Genomic DNA, 13,527 nt, shown 5'->3' with positions numbered 1-13,527 from the left:
CATTTTGTATCACCCCGGAAAGGCCAATGTGGTGGCCGATGCCTTGAGTAGAAAGGCTGTGAGTATGGGCAGTCTTGCGTATATTCCGGTTGGTGAGAGGCCATTAGCTACAGATGTTCAGACTTTGGCTAATCAGTTCGTGAGGTTAGATGTTTCAGAAATCAGTCGGGTTCTAGCTTGCACAGTCGCTCGGTCTTCTTTATGTGAGCGCATCAGAGAGAGGCAGTATGATGATCCTCATTTACTTGTCCTTAAGGACACAGTGTGGTACGGTGATGCCAAATAGGTTGCTGTGGGGAAAGATGGGGTTCTGCGAATGCAAGGTCGTATTTGTGTGCCTAATGTGGATGGACTTCGTGAATTAATTCTTGAAGAAGCACATAGTTCCAAGTATTCTATTCATCCAGGTACCGCCAAAATGTATCAAGATTTGCGGCAACATTATTGGTGAAGGAGAATGAAAAAGGATATAGTTGCATATGTAGCTCGGTGTCTGAATTGTCAGTAAGTTAAGTACGAGCATCAGAGACCTGGTGGTTTGCTTCAGAAGTTAGAAATTTCTGAGTGGAAGTGGGAGCGTATCACTATGGATTTTGTTGTTGGGCTCCCACGGACTCAGAGAAAATTGGACGCAGTTTGGGTCATTGTGGACAGGTTGACCAAGTCAGAACATTTCATTCCAGTGGCAGTTACCTATTCTTCAGAGAGGTTAGTTGAAATTTACATTCGTGAGATTGTTCGCCTTCACGGTGTGCCCGTGTCTATTATTTTAGATCGAGATACGCAGTTTACCTCACATTTCTGGAAGGTTGTACAACGTGAGTTAGGCACGAGGGTGGAGTTAAGTACAGCATTTCATCCACAGACAGACGGAAAGTCAGAGCGCACTATTCAAATATTGGAAGATATGCTCCGCGCTTGTGTTATAGACTTTGGAGGTTCTTGGAATCATTTCTTGCCACTTGCGGAGTTTGCTTATAATAATAGCTACCAGTCGAGCATTCAAATGGTTCCATATGAGGCATTATACGGAAGGCGATACCGATCGCCAGTTGGTTGGTTTGAACCGGGAGAGGCTCGGTTGTTGAGTACCGATTTGGTACAAGATGCCTTGGATAAAGTCAAGATTATTCAGGATCGACTTCGCACAGCTCAGTCTAGGCAAAAGAGTTATGCCGACCGAAAAATTTGTGATATTGCATTCATGGTTGGAGAAAGAATATTGCTCCGGGTTTCACCTATGAAAGGTGTAATGAGGTTCGGAAAGAAGGGCAAGTTGAGCCCTAGGTATATTGGAACCTTTGAAATTCTTGAAAGGGTGGGTGAAGTAGCCTACAGGCTTGCATTACCACCTAGTATATCAGCGGTTCATCCGGTGTTCCATGTGTCTATTCTCCGAAAATATCATGGTGATCCGTCCCATGTGTTAGATTTCAGCTCAGTCCAATTGGACAAAGATTTGACTTACGAGGAGGAGCCGGTAGCTATTCTAGCCCGGCAGGTCCCACAGCTGAGGTTAAAGAGTTATCCTTCAGTTCGGGTGCAATGGAGAGGTCAGCCGGTAGAGACATCTACCTAGGAGTCCGAGTCGAACATGCGGAGTAAATATACACACTTATTCACCAGCTCAGGTATTTGTTTTCTAACTCCATTCGAGGACGAATGTTTGTTTTAGAGGTGGAGAATATGATGACCCAAAATATCATCTTTAAATTTAATAAGTAATTCTGTGTTCTAAGACCTCGAAAAGCACCATTTATCATTCCTCGACTTGCGTGCGCAGTCCATACAATTTTTCAAAAAGTTTTTATGTGAAAAATGGATTAAAATGTGAATTAGAGCTTTAAAACTCAACTAAGTTGACTTTGGTCAATATTTTGAGCAAACGAACCCGGATCAGTATTTTGACAATTCCAGTAGGTCTGTATCGTAATTTGGGACTTGGGCATATGCCCGGAATCGAATTCCGATGTCCCTAGCCCGAGATATGGAATTTTGATAAAAAATTAAAAGCTTGAAAGCTTAATGATTTTTAAGAAATTACTGATGTTGGATTTATTGACCTCGGATCCGTATTTTGGTTTTGGAGCCCGGTATAGGTCCACTATAATATTTATGACTTGTATGCCAAATTTGGTGAGAATCGGAGTTGATTTGACGTGATTCGGACGCCCGGTTGTAAAAATATAAGTTTTAAAGTTTTCTTGAAAATTTTCTTTGATTGGGTGTCTGATTCGTAGTTCTAGGTGTTATTTTGGCGATTTCATCGCGCGAGCAAGTTCGTATGATATTTTAGAACTTGTGTGCATGTTTGGTTTGGAGCCCCGAGGGCTCGGGTGACTTTCGGATAGGCTACGGGATGATTTGGGACTTAAGAAAACTGGTTTTCTGCAGACTTCAGGCTTCTGGTGTGTTCTTCTTCATGTTCGCGAAGGTACTCTCGTGAACGCGAAGAGCAAATTGGGGTTGGCACGTTTTGTGCTTTGCGTTCGCAACATAGTAACCGCGTTCGCGAAGGCTTGAGGTTCAAAGCTTCGCCTTCGCGATAGAAGCCTCGCGTTCGCGAAGAGAAAGAGACTAGCCAGGAAAACTTAGCCTTCGCGTTCGCGAAGGCCAAGCCAGGCATGCCCGCGTTCGCGAGGTAGCAATTGCGAAGGCAAAGAGTAAAATTTGACAGCACATAATTGTGCTTCGCGAACGCGAGGCACTGACCACGTTCGCGAAGGGTAAAAATCCCATAAACAGAACTTAAGTTCTAGAAATGGGGTTTCGACCCATTTTCAACTCTTTCCTATTTTTGAGCTCGGGTAAGGCGATATTTGGGCCATTTTCAGGAAAAATGTTGGGGTAAGTGTTCCTTTTCCTATATTGATTATATTTCACGATTTCATACTCATTTTTATCATGAATCCGTGAAATTTTGGAAGAAAAATCAGATTTTTATAAAATTTTCCAAAAATGAAAACTTAAGATTTGAAGGTCCATTTGATATCGGAATTAGATAAATTTTGTGTGGTTGAACTCGTATCAGAAGGGGTATTCGTATTTTATGAGTTTTTCCAGAATTTGAGATGTGGGTCCCACTACCTAATATTTTAATGAATTTCATATTTTTTATCCGGAAAATTTATAAATTCATAAGGAATTAATTCCTATGATTAGTATTGAATATATTGAATTATTTGTGAATAGATTCGAAACTTTCGAAAGTAAATTTAAAAGGAAAAGTTGTGGTTGAATAATTGATTTGAAATTTGCAAAGCGAGGTAAGTGTCGGGGTTAACTTTGACTTGAGGGAATAGAACCCTTAAATTATTTGTTATGTGAAATGCATGTGAACGACGTATAGGCGAGGTGACGAGCGTCTATACGTCGTCAAATTGATTGTTTGCCTTCTTACTTGAAAAATCATAAATTATTTTAAATCATAAATTAATTATTATAATAATTATTTCTCTCATATTCTTTGTCAAACATTAATCCTTGAATTCTTGCATTAATTATTTCATGTTATTTGAATTATGTGTCTTAATTGTTATTTGACATTTAGCATATTAAATATTAAACTGCCTATTTTCTCCCTGATTTCCATAATAATTTGCTATTTGTCATTGTTTGTTTCATAATTAAATCATAATTATTGTATGCTTGTTGTCTTATAGTTTTATATTAATTGTTGCATTTATCGGAAAAATTTCTTCTATAAGAATTGGTAAATGAATATGTTGGAGGAGCGGGTTGCACGCCGCAACAGAATTGATTGAAATGGATATATATTGGAGGATCGGGTTGCACGCCGCAACAGACTTATTAAAAAGTCAATATTGGAGGATCGGGTTGCACGGCGCAACAGACTTATTAAAAAGTCAATATTGGGGGATCAGATTGCACGCTGCAACAGACTTATTTAAAAGTCTATATATATAGGATCGGGTTGCACGCCGCAACAGACTTATTAAAAAGTCCATTTTGGAGGATCGGGTTGCTAGTCCATATTGGAGGATCGGGTTGCACGCCGCAACAGACTTATTAAAAAGTCTATATATATACTTGATTGAAATAAATACATGACAGACTTGATTAAAAGGAATATATTGTGAGAGCGGGTTGCACGCTGCAACAAAATTGGTTGAAATAATAATGGATTATGACTGCTGAGTTGGCTTTAATTATTATAAATGAGTTACCTGATTTATTTCTATTATTTGTTGTTGTTATTAATATTGCGTACAGGTTCATGTAAGTGAACCGCCTTAGCCTCGTCACTACTTCGTCGAGGTTAGGCTCAGCACTTACCAGTACATGGGGTCGGTTGTACTGATACTATACTCTGCACTTCTTGTGCAGATTTTGGAGTTGGTCCCAGCGGCGTACCATAGACTTGCTCGGATTTCAACTACCAGAAGAGACTTGAGGTATAACTGCATGGCGTCCGCAGTTCTGAAGTCCCCATCTATTTTACTTTAGCTGTGTGTTTATTTTCAGACAGCTATATTTTATTCAGACCTTTATTTGTATTTATTCTAGAAGCTCGTGCACTTGTGACACCAATTCTGGGACGGTATTTAGACACCGTCGTTTTTATGGATTATTTCACCATATTTCAAATTTTGCTTCCGCATTTATTTCTTGATTATTAATAATTTAAAGATTGTTTAAAAATTGGTTAATATTATTCTAACGTTGGCTTGCCTAGCAAGTGAAATGTTAGGCGTCATCACAGTTCGAAGGTAGGAATTTCGGATCGTGACATTAATAATACCAACACATATTTAGAGTAAGAAATTATCATCAGTACTACTGTTCGCATACAACTTTTTCGCTGAATTTTAGGACTTTATAAGTTAACACAAATAAACAAAGTTGGACCGGAAACTATAAAAATAAATAAATGATAAGAACTGTTCATGATAATATAGATCCATGGATTGGCTTCAATAAATACATAAAGGAAAAGTGCTCTAAACTCCAGCAACTAAATAACGGGATTCTTCACAATTTATGTTCATAAACGCAATTCAATAGCAAATAGCCACTTAATAATTGATATAACCTTTTAAATGACTCTTATATGAGTCTCGGGCTTGGATTTGGCATGGTCACAGATACATAGCAGATTTTCACTACTAATTCGAATGGCAAAAAAACATTTAAATCCAATTTTTAACAAAACGATTGAAAACCAGAAATAACATACTTATACTGCGAACCAATACCAACAAACAGACAACAATTAGAATTTGTTTCTTGGTTTTCAGTTTTATCCCACTGTCACAATAAAATCTATAGAATTAATACATAGTCTACAATTTTACCGGATTATAACACTGAACAAAGCAGCTAAAGGCAGGCTCTGATACCACGATGTCAAAATTTATTACATACGCATAGCCGTCGCAACGAAAATTAAACAAGAACGTACCGTCAGCCATTGTTGTTCAAGCGTTGTAGGGAATCGCCTTTGAAACCTTTAGCAGAAAACCTAGAGAGTCTTCTAGCCTGTGCCTATTGTAGGATGTCAGACTGATAGAGTCACATGCGTATTTATAGGTAGGCTAGGGACTCTTAGGAAAATAATTTAGCCCTAAAGACTTCTCCATAAATTATAATTACCCTAGGGACTCCTAATATATGATAATTTCTTTTCATCAAAGAAACTACCATATATGCATAACTACAGAATATTATCTGATATATTATTTCCTTTGGGAGACAAGGTAAATAATTTATTACCTTATATGTGGGCCACACTAGAAGTCTCTAGAAGAGACGGTAAATTTCTAACATTCTCCTTATCAGTTTGTTGTACAGCACAGTTATATCGGGAATGCTACATAAACATTATAGGATTGTCTCATTCCTTTATTCTCACTCTAGATCGTGCATTAATGCTTGAAGCAGGAAGTAAATTTTAATATGTATCGATTTTCGACAGATTAGCGAAGGAGAGTAATAAGAATAAGGCATGAGATTCAAGTAATGATACTAGCTACTAGAGGAGCAGCAAGAAGGTGTTAGTGGTCTGTGATGTGAATACAAAAGGCTATGGTCAGGAATGAATAAGTGAATACATCCCAAATGGGGCAACAATCAATTGAAATTATTAGCCCGGAGCTAATGACTTGGCTAAAGAAAGAAGAGATGGGAATATCATTTTGATATCGGGAATCGCAGAAATTTATGCTATAGAAACAAATAAGGGCATCTTAAGAAGATATTGTCGGGGGATATGTTTGAAATTGCTCGAAGCAAGGCAGATAGTCACTGGCGGCTACTAGTTGTGAAGGATGAGTAGTGTATGAAATAGGTGAAGTTCAGATGATGGAATAAGATAATCCTAAAGTCAACTAATGAAGTTTTTATCTTGAGATATTTATAACCAACATCGAAAGCTGATATGGACTTTGTTGGTAAAGAAATATGAGTCATCAAAGCATATAACAAGTGTTAGTATGACTCATAGGAATGAAGCATGATTGGGACAGTAAAGGCATGATAGTGAGCATATTTTGTTAATAAGAATTTGATGAATACTTAATATGACAGGTTGTAGTCATTATCATGTCACATGAGTTATCAAATGACATGTATAGAGTATCAAAACGCATTTTTGAATGATCAAGGCAACTTGGATGACATCAATTGCCAATTACGAGTGCAAATATACATGGGAACAATGTAAAGACGACTGAATGGATAAGTGAAAGACATGCCAAGGTACAAAGTGCACAAAAGGCTTAACCGTGGAGGTTAAAGGAGTAGCATGGATTGTTTAGAAACGTAAGTCGTCATGAAAGAACAACATTAAACATGCCTAGATGCGATATATTTCATTTTAACGTTAATATATTCGTGAAAGATAAAGTTTTGAGAGTATACCCTAAAATTCTCTCAAGTGTGCTAACAGAGCAGTTGACTGTAAATTGATTAAATGTGTAAAGAGGTTGAATGTGTTGGATGGTATACGAGGCTAAGTTAGTACTTCTTATGGATTATAAACATTACATGAACAACTCAAAGATAAAATGTTTGAGAACAATAATAACACATTCCGGAAGTCGAAAGAATTCAAGTGATTCAAACATATGTAGTGATGTCTCATGCATCCTCAAGGTGTTGTGTTGGGAATGAGGCTAAAGATATCTTATAAGATACGAAGGTGCTCATTGTGTATCTACACGTTAAACTCCATGGGTAGTAGGAGTATGCCTCGAGAATGTGTACGTGGACGTAGTTTGAAAATCTATATGGCATATAAAAATAGACCATGAGTTGCTTGCATTAATTGTCCTGAAAATAAAATTTACTATGAAAAACTGCACGAAGATGATATACGAATTTCTCATGAAGGAGTCGTAATTGTTCAAATGGTTGAGCATGGACTCAAGGGCACCAAGGAGTCGTACTTGCCGATGATAAATTCAAGCTTGGTCTCAGAGGCCTAAGGGAGTCGCACTTGCCGATGAGATATTCGGGCATGGACTTGCTGATGCATAACGGAGTTGTACTTGTAAAAACTATATGTGAATATGGATTCATGAACAGCACAACAGAATTATACTTGCCGAAAGTATATTTAAGCATTGACCAAGGAAAGTGACATTAAGAAAGTTATGAGGATTGTACGGATATAGAGGAATAACCTGTTAATCATATTATTGTTGTAAGGTCAGAGAAAGATGATACTTAAAACATGAGTTGCGGTGAGAGAGTGTCGTTGTATTCGACAAGAAAGGAACTAAGAGAGCTCCGATGAGCAAAACGATCCCATCCTATCATCGGAATCGAAAGGTAACACAAGTATGATGACGAGGATATGAGTCAGAGAAGTGGAAAACTATGAGATGATATTTCTGGTTGGAAAATAAATGACCCTTAACATTAGGGTGAATACGTAAGTGTACAAGATAAGTTTACTTGCGGTATAAAGATTTTGTGAAGTCTACGAACGAAGGATAGGGGCTTGAGAATGGACTCACTCCTAAGTGGGGGAGAATCAGACATGTAATTTCACCTTAAGGTGATGGGTGGTAAAGGAAAAACCTTACCTACCAGAAAGGAAAAGAAAAGTTAAATTTCTCAAATATCTTCCAGGAGAATATAAAATACAAGAACAACAAAGGAGATTGTACCAGAGCTACAAGCTTGTTGTAAGTAAAGTAGGTACGGTATTTTTACATGGAAGTTAAGGATATAGGTTGTCATTGTCTAGACAAGTTGTCAATGAATGAGCGAATGGTTTGGATGAGTCTTAGAATTTTGGATCGGGTATGACTCGACTTAAGTACCTGGATACCAGTTCTGCAAGGATAAACATGAAAATGTTATGTGCGCATACTTAGTGCGGGATGAAATAGAAATAAATTTTTTCAAGTGTATTCCGAAACAAGAACTGAATTATGTAAGTTAATACATGGTTCCTAAGCAAAAAGGTAAGATGTCGGAAGGGAGTAGAAATCCTTAAAGGATGTAAATACCATCAGAATCACATTGATGACCAAGTGTCGAAGGTCTATAGTGGTGATATTATAATGATAGAAAGAATCTTAAAGTAAGAGAACGGGAACATGAACATCAACATCAACATCACCATTTGAAAATCGATACAAGGCATGTCACAAGCACGGTAATAGTGGGGAATGAATATCTTTCCACGAAGTGGACTTACAAGTTGCGTGAAGCACTCTAGTTGCCTACTGTACCTTGGTACAGAAAAGATAAGACGATATCGTGCTAGACTCTTGAAGGAGTAACAGAAAGTCATAACTGAATTTAGATGGCTTTAGGTCGCAAAGTGTCTCGAATAGATGGACACGTCATTGGATAAAACCGTAAAGAGAAGTGGCATAATTTTGAAATCTTTGACGCGAGGAAAGTTAGAAAATGGAATCCTTACCCATAAAGTCTGATAATGGAGAATAAGTTATGTAACAACACTTTAGGTGTTGTATGTTGTGTGACAAGGCGGGATATATATATATATATATATATATATATATATATATATATATATATATATATATATATATATATATATATATATATATATCAAGAGGAACCAAGTTGGACGTCGCCTACAGCGTGGGTTCAAATATTATGACGTGGTACTCTTAAAAGGGGAATAACACAAATGTGTAACGAGGCTCAGATAGCAAAGCATACTTTTGAATTTGAGTGAGGCTAACAGAAAGAGCGGGGGTGTGCACGTGATTTACATTGACGTCGGACTACCTTTAGTAGGTTTGATCTTCTATATACCTAACTATAGAAATATGTGAACGACCAGAGGTGCGTGATTCATGGCGTAAATGGGGTAATAACCTTAGAGGTAATGCTATATTCTATGCACGTAGTAAGCCTTAGAACTGATTTAGGCAACGAATTAAAAGTAAGGCAACGGTAAATTGATAAGAACACAAGGCACAAATTATAGGAAACTCTTTTCCCAATTTTGTATTTATAACTCAAGTATACAAAGAAACTCAACTCTAAGTACTCCGTGTACAAAAGAAGATCACTCTTGACCCTCAAGTTTTCTCTCAAAGACTACTCTTAGCCTTAGGTGTTTTCACTCTTGAACATGCACACGTTTTTGGGACTCTTTTAAGACTACTCTTAGTCTTAGATCTCAAGACTCCTCTCTCTTGTCTCTTGATCACGAAATGCCCCATATATATATAGATATATGGTGTATGGACTGTCACTGGCAGATTTGAAGGGGCAACTTACAAAGGGGCAGATCCATTCTAGTGCTTTTCTCAGTCAAAATACTAAATAAGCACTTAACCATTTAACGGAGCACTCACCCACGAAATAGCCCTCTTCAGCACTTAGCTCTGTTTAGTGGAGCACTCAACCCTCTTGGTGGAGCACTTAGCGCTTTGGTGGATTACTGGTCCCACCATCCACTGAAACAAGCCTGTCACACAGCATTGCTAAATATGTCCTAACTTGTAGTTGACATCCCCCAACTACTTGGGCCTTTTCCCACACGAAATAATTGATACAAGCACTATACATACATGGGTACAAGTTATTACAAAAAGGTAAACGCCCACTACTTTGGCATATGCACTACATGTGCTCATTTTACTTGGTCAGCTATTGCACGCCCTAAGACTGGAATTTCGCCCAGCCTTGGCTTCTTTTGACATTGCTCCGCACCAATACCTTGTCCGCAACCTGCTACCCATGATTTTGCCGCACACGCCCGACACTCTTGTCGCACGCACATTGCCTTAGCCGCGTTTCTGCCTTGTCTTTGTCAATACTTGTCTTACCCATGTCATTGCTTGTATTTTGCCTCACATAGCCTTGCCTTAGCTATTGAGACTCCTCGCTATCATTCCGCGCTATCTTGATTTAACTTAGCATGTACTTGGCGCTTCCACAAACCGAATCGCCTGTACCTTTGTCTTTGGCGTGCATGCCGTGCCATGTCACACCAATTTTCCCACACTGCCTTGTCAAGCCTTTGCCAAGTCTGTCTTGCCTGTCTCAAGACCTTGGCCATCGCTTGCCCATTTCTCGTTTGCCTTGGTGCTATCTCGCGCACCTTAGCTTGGCAACACTCTTGCTGCCATTGACAATTCTCTCATTGCCAAGTAAATCCCAAAGAGGCGGAGGGCTAACAAACCACCCGCACCCTTTGAAACTCGACGTCCTCGTCGATTAACTCAACCTATGAGTCCTAAGGGGTTGAAAATCAACGCCCCTCGGTCTCCTCTGTTCTCAACCATAATTGCATTGACACCGGTCATTGCCTCCAATGCAGCCCTCCTATCTGCGGCAGTCATAGCACTCAACACTGCCTTCTTTGGGCAGTCTCTTACTCGATGTGGCCTATCACAAAGGAAACAGCCACTGAATCTCCCCTTCTCTTTTCTCTTAGAAGTTCCAGCCTCCTGCTTTCCCTTACCCTTGTCTTCATTAGCATTGCTATTTTCACTTTTCTTCCACTCCTTTGCTTTGTCCTTCTTTTCGTCGTTGGACTTTGAAGTAGAAGAATTTTCTCCCAAGTGAAAATCATCCAATGCATCAGCCACAGTCACGGCACTTGCGAGGTTTTGTATATTCTGCCTACGCAATTCCAATTGTGCCCACTGTTGTATCCCGCTCATGAAGTTGTGCAATTTGTCTTCTTCCGACATATTGTGTCTGCTCAACATCAAAGAAATAAATTCCTTGACGTATGCTCTCACTGATTCGGTATGCTTCAACCTTTTCAGTTTGTCTCGAGTAATCCAGGACGTATTGTTTGGAAGGAATTGATCCTTCAATTCCTTTCTAAGCCGCTTCCACGACTCAATCTTTGGTCGGCCCAGACTTTAATCTTCGGCTACACGGGTGCGCCACCATAACTTAGCATCTTCACTCAAATACATGCTAGTCAAGGTTACTTTTTCCTTTTCGTCTTTCACACGAATAGCATGAAAGTACTGCTCCATATCCCAAAGAAAATTCTCCAACTCGCGTGCACTCCTTGAACCTCCAAATGCCTTTGGTTCAGGAATTTTTACATGGAGACGATCAGCATCACGTTGTGGAGCATCCTCGTCCACAGAACGTCTTAGTACCACTGTCTCGCTTTTCAAATCCTCATTCTCTTGACTCAGCCTTGCCAATTCCGCCTCAAGGTTGGCAAGCCTTGTCATGAGGGTCTCAATTTCATCACATCCCCCAATCAATGCCTCCAATTTCGTTAGCCTCTCCCGCAGTTCAACATTACCACCAGCCATGTTCTCAAACAAGACCACTAAATCTGCCATAGCTCGTCGTGCCTCCGTCACGAACCTGCACTGCTCTGCACTGCTCTCAGTTCAGAATAGCAAGTTTGTAGGTTAAAGACTACATGCATAGCTTTAGTTAAAGTGTTACAACATAATCATGAGTTCACGACTACAAGTATGGCTATTTCCTTAGAATTTCAAGTTCGATAATTATCATCTCATGTTTATTCCATGGAGCGAGCGAATAAATTGTTTATCTTACTTATGAGTTGAGATTTAGCACATTTTATTGATGCAGTTGATTCATCATTGCCTTTGGTGGCTACACTTGCCTCATCGTAGTAGATTTTATTGTTGTAATGTCGAGAGTGCTATTTGATGGTGTATTGAGGCATATGAGACCGTTATGTTATTATTGATGTAGTTGTGATGAGAAGATCCATGTGGGGCATTTTATATTGTATCATGTGGTTCACTGGCAAGTTGAAAGTTTTGGATAGGCCTAGAAACAAAGAATACTCTTCCGAAATTTTAGAAATTTAGAGAGCATCAAATTTTTGAGGCCTTAATGATTTGTATGCGAAATGAGGCTTATGTGTTCAACTTTTGGACTAAGGTACGGCCAGTAAAAGTCATTCGAGGACGAATAATCTTAAGTGGGGAGAATTAGTACCCCAAAAAACTTTTAAATGCTTCGGACCTCATTAGAAGGTCATTAAGCACTAAACGTATTATTTGCATACTAACAACTACTACGGCTATGGATAAATTCATTTGGGTATTTGAAAATGTTAAAATAGTTTGGAGGATTATAAGGATGTTTAGGAGTCGGGTGAAGTAATTTCGAATAAGTTGGAATTGTTATAAAGAAAGAAACCCAAAGTCACACATGATCTAACATCAAATGATCATAACTCCCTGTTTATAATGAGTTATGTTGTAGACAGGGTAGCTATTTGAGTCTAATTGTTATCGGTCCAAACCATTCATTGTTTGGACCTTTGTATTCAAAGTTATGACCGATTTACTGAACACTATCCGAACTACACGCCGACCGCGTGCCCGCGCACCTGAGTAAGTTTGCTGCCCCAAGTGCGCGTTCAAGTCCCAGCTGTGCTACAACGCACATAGGAAGGGCATATATACCCCCAGGTCAGGGAGAGATAATTTGGGATTAAATTTTGGGAGCTCCTTAAGCTTTTGGAAGGGATTTTGACCATGGCTTTATTTGGATCATTCAAGATGAGTTTTTATCCATGTTTTGTGCTAATTAATGTTGATTAACATAACATTACAATATCCTTGGATTGCTAGATTTTATCAAATCAACCAAGAACACAAAAGAGAAATTTTCTAGAATTTGCTTCCAAAGGTAATTTCTACTACTTGAAGCTTATTTATGAAGTATAAAATTAGTATTTTAACACTATTTATGAGTTAAAAAGTAGTTGACAGAGTAGATAGATGACTCCTAACTTTGACAATGAAACTTTTGTTGGTATGGAAGATGAATAATGTTGGATTTGTTTGAACGAAGTCGTTTTGAGTTTCTAATAAACGACTAGATTCCATAACATATTTAATGAATGAATTGGAACTTAAATTCAAGGATTGAACTTCAAATGGTGAAATAAGATTTTTGTGAAAGTTGTAAAGTTGGACCTAAGTGCTAGGAACTCAGTTGATTTAGTAGGTATTGCTGTGACGCGTTATTGATATATGTTAACTCATAAATATAGATATCGACTTGTCAACGACATTTGAGCATTTTAAACAAATTGGAGCGTCGTAGTACTAT

The sequence above is a fragment of the Nicotiana tabacum genome, chromosome 9 (assembly GCF_000715075.1).
Source record: "Nicotiana tabacum cultivar K326 chromosome 9, ASM71507v2, whole genome shotgun sequence".
Taxonomy (NCBI): domain Eukaryota; kingdom Viridiplantae; phylum Streptophyta; class Magnoliopsida; order Solanales; family Solanaceae; genus Nicotiana; species Nicotiana tabacum.
This window is presented reverse-complemented; position numbering follows the sequence as displayed.